Here is a 9,064-nt window from a genome sequence, read left to right on the forward strand (position 1 = left end):
AAGTCACCTTAGGGCGGTTTTCCCCATCTGTCTCTCTCCAGACCAAGGAATCTTGTCTGGGAGCCCCCTTAATAAATTTGCTTTAAGCTTTCAAAAAAGAACAAAAAGCAGAGAGGAAGAAAAAACAAAGCTGGATGTAAGAAAAGACTCTGAATATTACACTAGAGTGTCAAAAAGCCAAACCAAAGAGAAGAAATCAAAAAATTAGGGATCTGAACAGAAGATTTCAAAAAGCAGCATGGGAAGACAAAGTAAAATATTATAATGAAGTGTGTAAAGACCTGGATTCAGAAAATCAAAAGGGACGAACTCGCTTGGCATTTCTTAAACTGAAGGAACTAAAGAACAAATTCAAGCCTCGAGTTGCAATACCGAAGGATGCTTTGGGCAGAGTATAAATAATCCACGAAGCAGTAAAAGAAGATGAAAGGCGTAGACAGAGTCACTGTAGTCACTGTACCAGAAGGAATGGGCTGACACAGAAGAATTTCATGAAACAACATGTGAGAAAGAGCCTGTAATGATGAAAGAAAAGGTCCAAGCTGCTCTGAAAGAATTGGCAAAAAACAAGGCCACTGGAATTAATGGCATATGGATTGACATATTTTAACAAATATAAGCTGTCCTGGCCTCTTGGCCTCCTTGGGCCCTAGTGCCGCCGTCGGGTCTTCTCGCAGGTCGCCGGGTCGTCGCGTGGGTCGCCGGCACCATGAAGATCTGGACCTCCGAGCATGTCTTCGACCACCCCTGGGAAATGGTCACAACGGCTGCGATGCAGAAGTACCCCAACCCGATGAACCCCAGCGTGGTGGCCTCGACGTCCTGCACAGGCACGTGGACCCCTCGGGCCGGCTGCACAGCCAGCGGCTTCTGAGCACGGAGTGGGGCCTGCCCTCTGTGGTGCGATCTCTTATCGGCGCAGCTCGAACAAAGACATACGTGCAGGAGCATTCTGTAGTTGACCCAGTAGAGAAAACGATGGAACTGAAACCCACTAATATTTCCTTTACAAATATGGTCTCCGTGGACGAGAGGCTCATCTACAAGCCTCATCCTCAGCACCCGGGCAAAACGATTCTCACTCAGGAAGCCATCATCACCGTCAAGGGCGTCAGCCTCAGCAGCTACCTAGAAAGTCTGATGGCGAGTCCCATCTCTTCCAACGCTAGTAAAGGTCGAGAAGCCAAGGAGTAGGTAATAAACAAATTAAACGCTGAGATTGAAGAGTTGACGGCCTCCGCTAGAGGAAGCATAAGGACGCCGATGGCAGCGGCAGCGTTTGGAGAAAAATGACAGTGGCACGAGGCACAGTGGCAGGCCCCAAGTCTCCAAGCCAGCGGTGTATTTATTGGTTATTTAAGAACTACAACTCTTTTAGGTGGACTTTTTTTTAAAGTAAGCTGGAGAGTGTCTTTGTGACTTTGATAAAAACAAAGAGGGGCAGGGCTTCAAACTAAGGGATCACTGAAAAAAATAGTGTTGTTTGATGACAGTCTAATTCCGAGGTATCCAGTGTTTTTGTGTAAATGTAACGATTATTGAAAAAGTGCACTGAAATAGATAATGCCATATTGAGTCTCCTAGAATTAAAGGGTGAAACTTCCGGGTTGTGGCAATTCTGCTGGGCTTTGACCAACACCATAATAAGACCAGGCCACTCGGGTCCACAGGCTGCTGGCACTCACCGAGAAACTCACTTAAAGGGAAAAATTGGGACTTTTCAAAGCAATATTGATTTGCCTCAATTATTCTGTTAAAACCAGTGTTTTGACTTGGTATTTTGGTGAGATTTCTCGAGAGAAACTTTTCACCAAATAATCTATAATTCCAACAAGATAGGGTTCTGTTGTGTTTAAGAGTACTGTATTGGCTTGCCAATATTTGGTAACTTAGTAAAAAAGCATTACCCATTCATTAATTGCATCTGTAATGCTTTCCAGAGTCTTTTGATTTCGTGTACTCTATATGGGCTGGTTAGGTTAATGGAAAAGTAGTCATTCCCTGAATTCTGCAGCTCTGTAAACTTCACAGATCAGCTGGGCACATCTTTTAGCATTTCACAGTGTGCCTAACTTAAGAGACTACCAGGTATGCAGATCAAGGCTCTGTGATTGCTAATACCTGATGTGTCACACATTGTTTAAATAACTTTTTTTACATAATTGCCACCACTGAACTTTCTTTACACAAAGAGCTGTAAGTCATTGGAAATTACTCAAACACTCTCTTGATGAAGCATACATTCCAGGTACTTAATGTTTTTAATAATACAGCACCAGTGTAGGGGGTGATGGGGAGGGAAGACACCCACCAGGATTGGTTCCCGTTAAACACTGATTGAACCTGATTGAATTGTGCTGCAGCTTTCCTTTAGGGGAAAGCCTTGTTGGAGCGGCCATAGGGCAGCTGCAGTCAGAAAACAATCCAGTCTTTGTCTCCTCCTTTGTAGCAGAGCACTGTGTTAGTGTGTCAGCACTAATGCCGCCAATACTTGAAATTGTTGCTTTGTTTCTGTTACAAGGTGATTGATTAGTTTTTGCCTTTATTTTTATTAACACTTAATGTGTTAACTAGCCTGATTTCCTAGTTAGAGACGACTTAATGCGTGTACACAAATTACAGAGATCAGATGCCAAGTTATTAAAAAATTATTGGGGTTTTGTATTGAAAGTAATATTTAGCTTAAGATTTCTTAGGACATTTGTAAAAGCAAGTTAAAGCCAATAAGGTTTCTGATTATTTTTTGTACCTAGAGATGGTTTTTACAACTGAAACTAACATTTCAGCTAAACAAAACATTGCTGAATACTGTTACTTGATAAGTTGTTTTGTGTAATTTCTGTAAATTGTTCTGGAAAAGATGTAATGTCCTAATGATAAAAAAAGTTTCAAACATGGTTACCTTTTAAAAATAGCTAATAATTTTACTTTGGCCTATTAAAATATAAATATACAGCAAGCATTTGCATTCAGAGGCCAAAGCTGGACTAGACTGTAAATTTATAAAAACACGAGGGTTTATAGAACATCTTATCTTGTTTAATATTAAAAATATAAGTTATGTAAATTAAGGGAAGCCTTTCTTGTTAATAAAAACTTGCTATAAACTGAAAAAAAAAAATAAGCTGTCCTGGATGTGCTCATCAAGTTGAGCCAAAAAATGTGGAGAGCAACCACCTGATCAACTGACTGGAACAGATACCTATTTGCTCCCATTCCAAAGAAAGGTGACCTGACAGAGTGTGGAAATTATCTAATAATATCATTAACATCACATACAAGCAAGATTCTGCTGAAAATTACGTAAAAATGACTTGAACAGCACATTGACAGAGAATTGTTAGATGCGCAGGCTGGATTTAGAAGAGGTTGTGGTACTAGGTATATTATAGCTAACTTTATATGGATCTTGGGTGAAAGCATAGAGTACCAGTACGTCTTTCTTTGTTTCATTGACTATGTGAAGGCATTTGACTGTGTGGATGGCAACAAACTGTGACTGACTCTTAGAAGTATGGAAATCCCAGAACACTTGATTGTGCTTATATGAAATCTTTACTTGAACCAGGAGGCAGTCGTCAGAACAGAGTAAGGAAACACTGCATGGTTTAAAATCAGGAAAGCTGCGTGTCAGGGATACATCCTGTTTCCTTACTTTTAAATCTATATGTAGAAGAAATCATCCAGGGGGCTGTTCTATGAGGAGAAATGTTGCATCAGGATTGGAAGAAGACTCATCAACAACCTGCATTATGCAGATAACACACCCTTGCTTGCTGAAACTGAGGAGGACCTGAAGCACTTGCTGTAGAAGGTCAAGGGCTGTAACCTTCAATATGGATTAAAGCTCAACATTAATAAAACAAAGATTCTCACCACTAAGCTGATTGATAGCATCATGATAGACAGTGAAGAGGTTGAGATTGTTATCTTCAGTTTGCTTGGCTCCACAAACAATACTGTTGGTACCAGCAGCAAGGAACTCAGAAGATGAATTGCATTGGAAAAAACTCCTTCAGTGACGTTTCCATAGTACTGAAGAGCAGTGATGTCAGTCTGGAGATTAAGGGATGATTCAGCCCATAATTTTTGCAATTACTTTCTATACATCAGAACACTGGACAATGACTAAGGATGGTAGAAAGAGAATTGATGCCTTTGAGCTGGGGTGCTGGAGAAGAGTATTGAATACACTACTAATACACTAGGAGGACAAACAGGTTCTTACTTGAGAGGGTGAAACCATGTTGTTCCTTAGAAGCAAGGATTCTGAACTCAGTCTGACATACTTTGGGCATGTTGCAAAGAGGGACCAGTCCTTGGAGAGGGACATCATGCTTGGTAACATGGAGGTAGAGACCAAGAGAAGACAACCCTGGATGAGGTGGATTGACTCTGACTATAGTAATGGGGGTAAGTGTGTCAGAGACGATAAGGTTAGCTCAGGATAGAGCAGGGTTCAGAGATACTGTCCATAGGGTCACTATGAGTCCCAAGCATCTCCACGGCACATAACCACTAAGCAACAGATCTTTCAATTTGTTCTACCATGGGAGCTCACACACTACAATGGTACTATAATGACATTTCAATTTTTAGAATAAGTACAGGTGCTAGATGTTTCAGTATAACTTCAAGCAAAGCAGCCAAGGCAGTAGAGCTTGGTGATTTGTTAAAAATTTGTCAGTGGAAAGATTGTGGATCATGATAAAGTCCATTGCACTTTCCTTAGACATTCCTCCAAGGAAAGTTAATCACTGCAAGAGAACATTGTTGTTGTTGTTGCTGTTGTTCCTCCACCTTCCCAAACATGACATCCCTCTCCAAAGACTGGTTCCTCCATGCAACCTGTCCAAAGCATGTCAGATGAAGCTTCAGAGTCCTTACCTCCAAAGGGCAGCCTGGTTTCACCCTCTCTAGGACAAACTTCTTTGTTCTTTTGGAAGTCCACGGTATATTCAATACTTTTCTCCAGCACCACAGCTCACAGGTATCAATTCTCCTTTTATCATCCCTGGTCATTTCCCAGCTTTCAGACACTTGGAAGGATCATGGCCTGAATCAGGCACACCTTAGTCTCCAGAATGACATCATGTTTGGCAAAACAGAGCCCCAATGAAGGCACGTGGGCTGCCTGATAAAAGAGATTGGCACCACAGCTGAAATGACGGATTTAACTTAATGGGGAATGTGCGGATGTAGGAGTTGACAACATTTAGTTCTCTTACACAAAGGTTACAGTGAGTAAGAGAAATGGAGTAACAGCTAACAGCTAACATTCATTAATAATAAGTACCAAATGTTTTGTCGAGTGTTTGATCAGCTAGTGATGCCTGTCATGGTGAAAGAAATACAGGTGGTGGTACAATTACTTGCAGGAGTTGAAATTTATTTCACTCAACATTTTTACTTGAGCAACTAATAAAGTGAGCCCCAATATTGTGAAATTGTCCAAAGTTGCACACAAGACAGTAATATGCAGCGAACCCTCACATGGGAGACTTGCCTCTATCAATCCGGCATCATCCTGTGCTATTTTTTGTTTTTTCCCCTAAATCAACAGTATGTAGTTAAATTCCAACTAAACACACTGAAAAGGGCTAATCAATACTTAGACAAAAACAGTCTTTCAGAAGATTGCACAGAAAGAAAAATAAATTGCTATGCCCTTGAAAGAAAAGCTACTTTTGTTTAAGTTAATAAAGTTATATTTGTTCTCTAGCCGTTAAGTTTATAGAAATTAAAAGTCTTGACTATTTGTCTTTTGCCAACATGACTTTAAACGTGTCTTTTAAAAAATCTCATTAACATTGTGCCTTTTTTCCCTCTGTCCCAAGCTAATGCAATACAAAACAGATTACCTCCTGTCTGCACCACTAAAGTGCACATAAATATTTCACAAACCAATTTATCTAAAAATTTTGTCATTCCTCATTTTGATTCTGGATGCAAACCTCACCATAAAGCACTTTAGGTTTTTCAGATAACATAATCAGAGGCAAGAGTATATTGTATTTTCTTTTTTGATACTTATCTAGGCTTATCTAGGCTCAGAATATTCTTCTTAGAGTTTATCCATAATCTCATCATGTCAGATTGGTAGACTCAGAGTTAATGGAATTCCCAGAGAACAACTAAAGTATTTAATTGAGGTAACTTAATAATACAGAGAGTCCACACCATTGAGCTGTGGGAAAGAGAAAGAAAACTTGATTTCTACTGATTCAAGTGGAAAAATATAGTCCTAATGAATACAGTGGGCTAGCCCACCTACAGTAGAGAGAAGAATTATGGAACCATCAGCACTGAAACCAGAGTTAACAATTGGAAGTTAATGGCCCTCTCTTTGGCTATTTTATCAATAAAAAGTGAGGAGAAACATGATGTTCCTAGACTAACCACAGGCAATTTTTTTATGCAAAGGAACAGATATCAAATGTTTTCTGCTCTGTGGGCCTTATGACTTCTATTGCAACGACTCAATTGTCATTGTTGTGTCAAAGCATCCACTGAGAGACAATTCTTTAAAATGTGAGAGCATCTGCCTACCAATAAAATGCTATTTCCACAAGAAGATCTTGTGTGAAAAACAATGTATTCCAACTTTATAAATAAATCAATGTAAAATTAAAAATTTTTTTAAAATACTGTTTCCACTGAATCAGTCCTAATCTACAGGAAAATGACAAGGCAATATGCTTCCTTATGGATCTATAGCTTTGGGAACCCTTCTGTGGGAAGTTCTGTTCTGTCCTAGGATCTCTGTGAGTTGGAATGTACTTTATAGCTGTGGGGTTGCTCCGGCTCTGTTGCAGTTCGTCCTTTTCCAAAGACTTGCCCAAACCTAAGCACATGCCAAAATATGTGAGACAAAATTTCACCATTCTTGTTTGCAACAAGCACCCGGGCTCTGCCTGGCTCTCAATGATTAAAAATTATGAATATAAAAGAAAGAAAAAAAAAGAAATGAGAAGACACCAAGACACACTAGGAAATCCAAGGAGAAAATGATACTATCTTCAAGGTGTTGGATTAAGTGAAATTAACCAAAACTGCTTCCATGAAGTGAGGGGAGTGTGAATAAGTGCTAATTCAAAGTTATATTAAACATGAATTAGAGTCTGAAATTCTAAATTTCCACCTATATTTTTTAGCTTAATAAGCTATTTTTTAAATCAACTCTTTTCTACGTTTCTCTTAGTTGGTATTGACTTTAGTTGCCAGTAAAATGACACTAGAGAAAAAAAATTCCTCCTTTACCTAGCTTTAAGATGATATTTGAAGCTTGAAATGAAATAATACACCTTGAAATTTTTGTTGGAAATTCATAACATGCTATGTAAAACTTAGTTATTATTAAATCATTTACCTAATTTACAATCTGTTAGGTTCTACAAATAAGTCTTCAAGGAATGCATTCAGGGTGTTCATTAGAGACAAAGATTGTGAAGATTTAACTCATATGTTACATATGTTGTCAGGAGGGCTCTGAGAGTGGAGAAGGACATCATGCTAGGAAACACAGAGGGTGAGTGAAAGAGAGGAAGACCCTTGAGTTGATAAGTTGATACAGTGACGACAACAATGAACTTGAATATGACAGGCATCTTGAGGATGATGCAGGATAGGGCAAGGATCTATTGTTCAAAGAGTCACTGTGCCTCATCATAGATTCAATGGAACCTAACAACAACTCCCAGAAATTTTGATTTTTTTAAAATCTGACTCAGGACCCAAGATGCTGCATTTCTGCTTCTGCTGTCAGTCTGTACGCCGTGCTTTAAAAACCACTGTGGTACTCTAGCAATGCTGCAGATCTTTGGTGGCTGTAAGGAATATTATACAGATGGAATTCCAAAGCAGAAAATTTAGGGTTAATAACAACAAAAGTTGATAAACATATATGTTTGCATCTTTTACCTTTAATGGGCACATCTAACCGCAAATATTAGGTTTATGTCTGACATACACTGTTAATACATTTTATGATGAAATAGATATCTCTATGATTAAAGTAACTAGCATTTATAACTTCCCACCCCTTGTGCAACATCATGATAGATGGAGAAAGGATTGAAACTGTTAATGATTTCGTCTTGCTAGGATTACACAATCAACACCCTTGGTAGCAGTAGGCAGGAGAAAAGGAGATGTATTTATTGCTTTGGGCAAGTTTGCTATCAGTGACCTCTTCAAAATACTGAAGAGCAATGATGTCAGTTTGAAGACTAAGGTTTACTTGATTCAGGCTATGATCTTCTCAATTATTTGCTATGCATTTGAGAGGTACACCATGAATAAGGATGACAGAGGAAGAATTGTAGCCTTTGAGTTGTAGGGTTGGAGATTACTGAGTATCCCATGGACTGTCAAAAGAATGTACAAGTATGTATTTGAAAAGGTACAGCCAGAGTGCTTCTGGAAGGCAAAGACGATAAAGCTTCATCTATCATACTTTGGGTAAGTTGCTAAGAGAGGCTATTCCTTGGAGAAAGATATCATGCTTATAGAGGTAGAGGGTCAATGAAAGAGAGGAAGACACTTAAGTGAGACTGTTTGACATGGTAACTGCAACAATGGGCTCAAGTGCATCAGATATGGTGAAGATAGCACAAGATAGGACAGGATTCAGATCTGTTGTTTATAAGGTCACTATGAGTCGAACTTGGCTTGACAGCACTTAACAACAACAACTTAACCATATCTAAGGATAGTAAGGGATTAGGTTGCCAAAGTAAAGTTACATGTTTTGAATCGACCAGCTGCTTCATGCAAGAAAGATGGGCAATCAACTCCCATGTGATTTACTGCCTCTGGAAACCCACTGGAGGATCAACTATGGGTCTGTTCCGCCTCTATGGTACACAGCAACCATATCTGTTGTTGTTATGTGTCGTCGAGTACAACAGCCCTAAACTCCGCTCTGTCCCGTGACAATCGCACTGTCTCTCACACTCCAATCCCAATTATCCCAGTCACTGAATCAATCCACCTCAGAGAGGGCCTTCCTCTCCTGCGCTGTCCCTCCACCCTCCCAAGCATGATGTCCCTCTCCAAGGACCGG

The 9,064-nt window shown here is 39.6% G+C and overlaps 1 protein-coding gene and 1 pseudogene across 1 annotated transcript in view; one reads left to right on the plus strand and one right to left on the minus strand.

The window, feature by feature from the left end:
• LOC102850783 (protein FAM19A1-like) overlaps positions 1 to 9,064 on the minus strand; it is a 1,008,886-nt gene that overhangs the window by 755,070 nt on the left and 244,752 nt on the right. The window lies entirely within an intron of this gene.
• Positions 710 to 1,293, plus strand: LOC102849546 (annotated as a pseudogene).

The sequence above is a fragment of the Elephantulus edwardii genome, unplaced genomic scaffold, assembly GCF_000299155.1.
Source record: "Elephantulus edwardii isolate Elephantulus edwardi_28Jun2011 unplaced genomic scaffold, EleEdw1.0 scaffold00177, whole genome shotgun sequence".
NCBI lineage: Eukaryota > Metazoa > Chordata > Mammalia > Macroscelidea > Macroscelididae > Elephantulus > Elephantulus edwardii.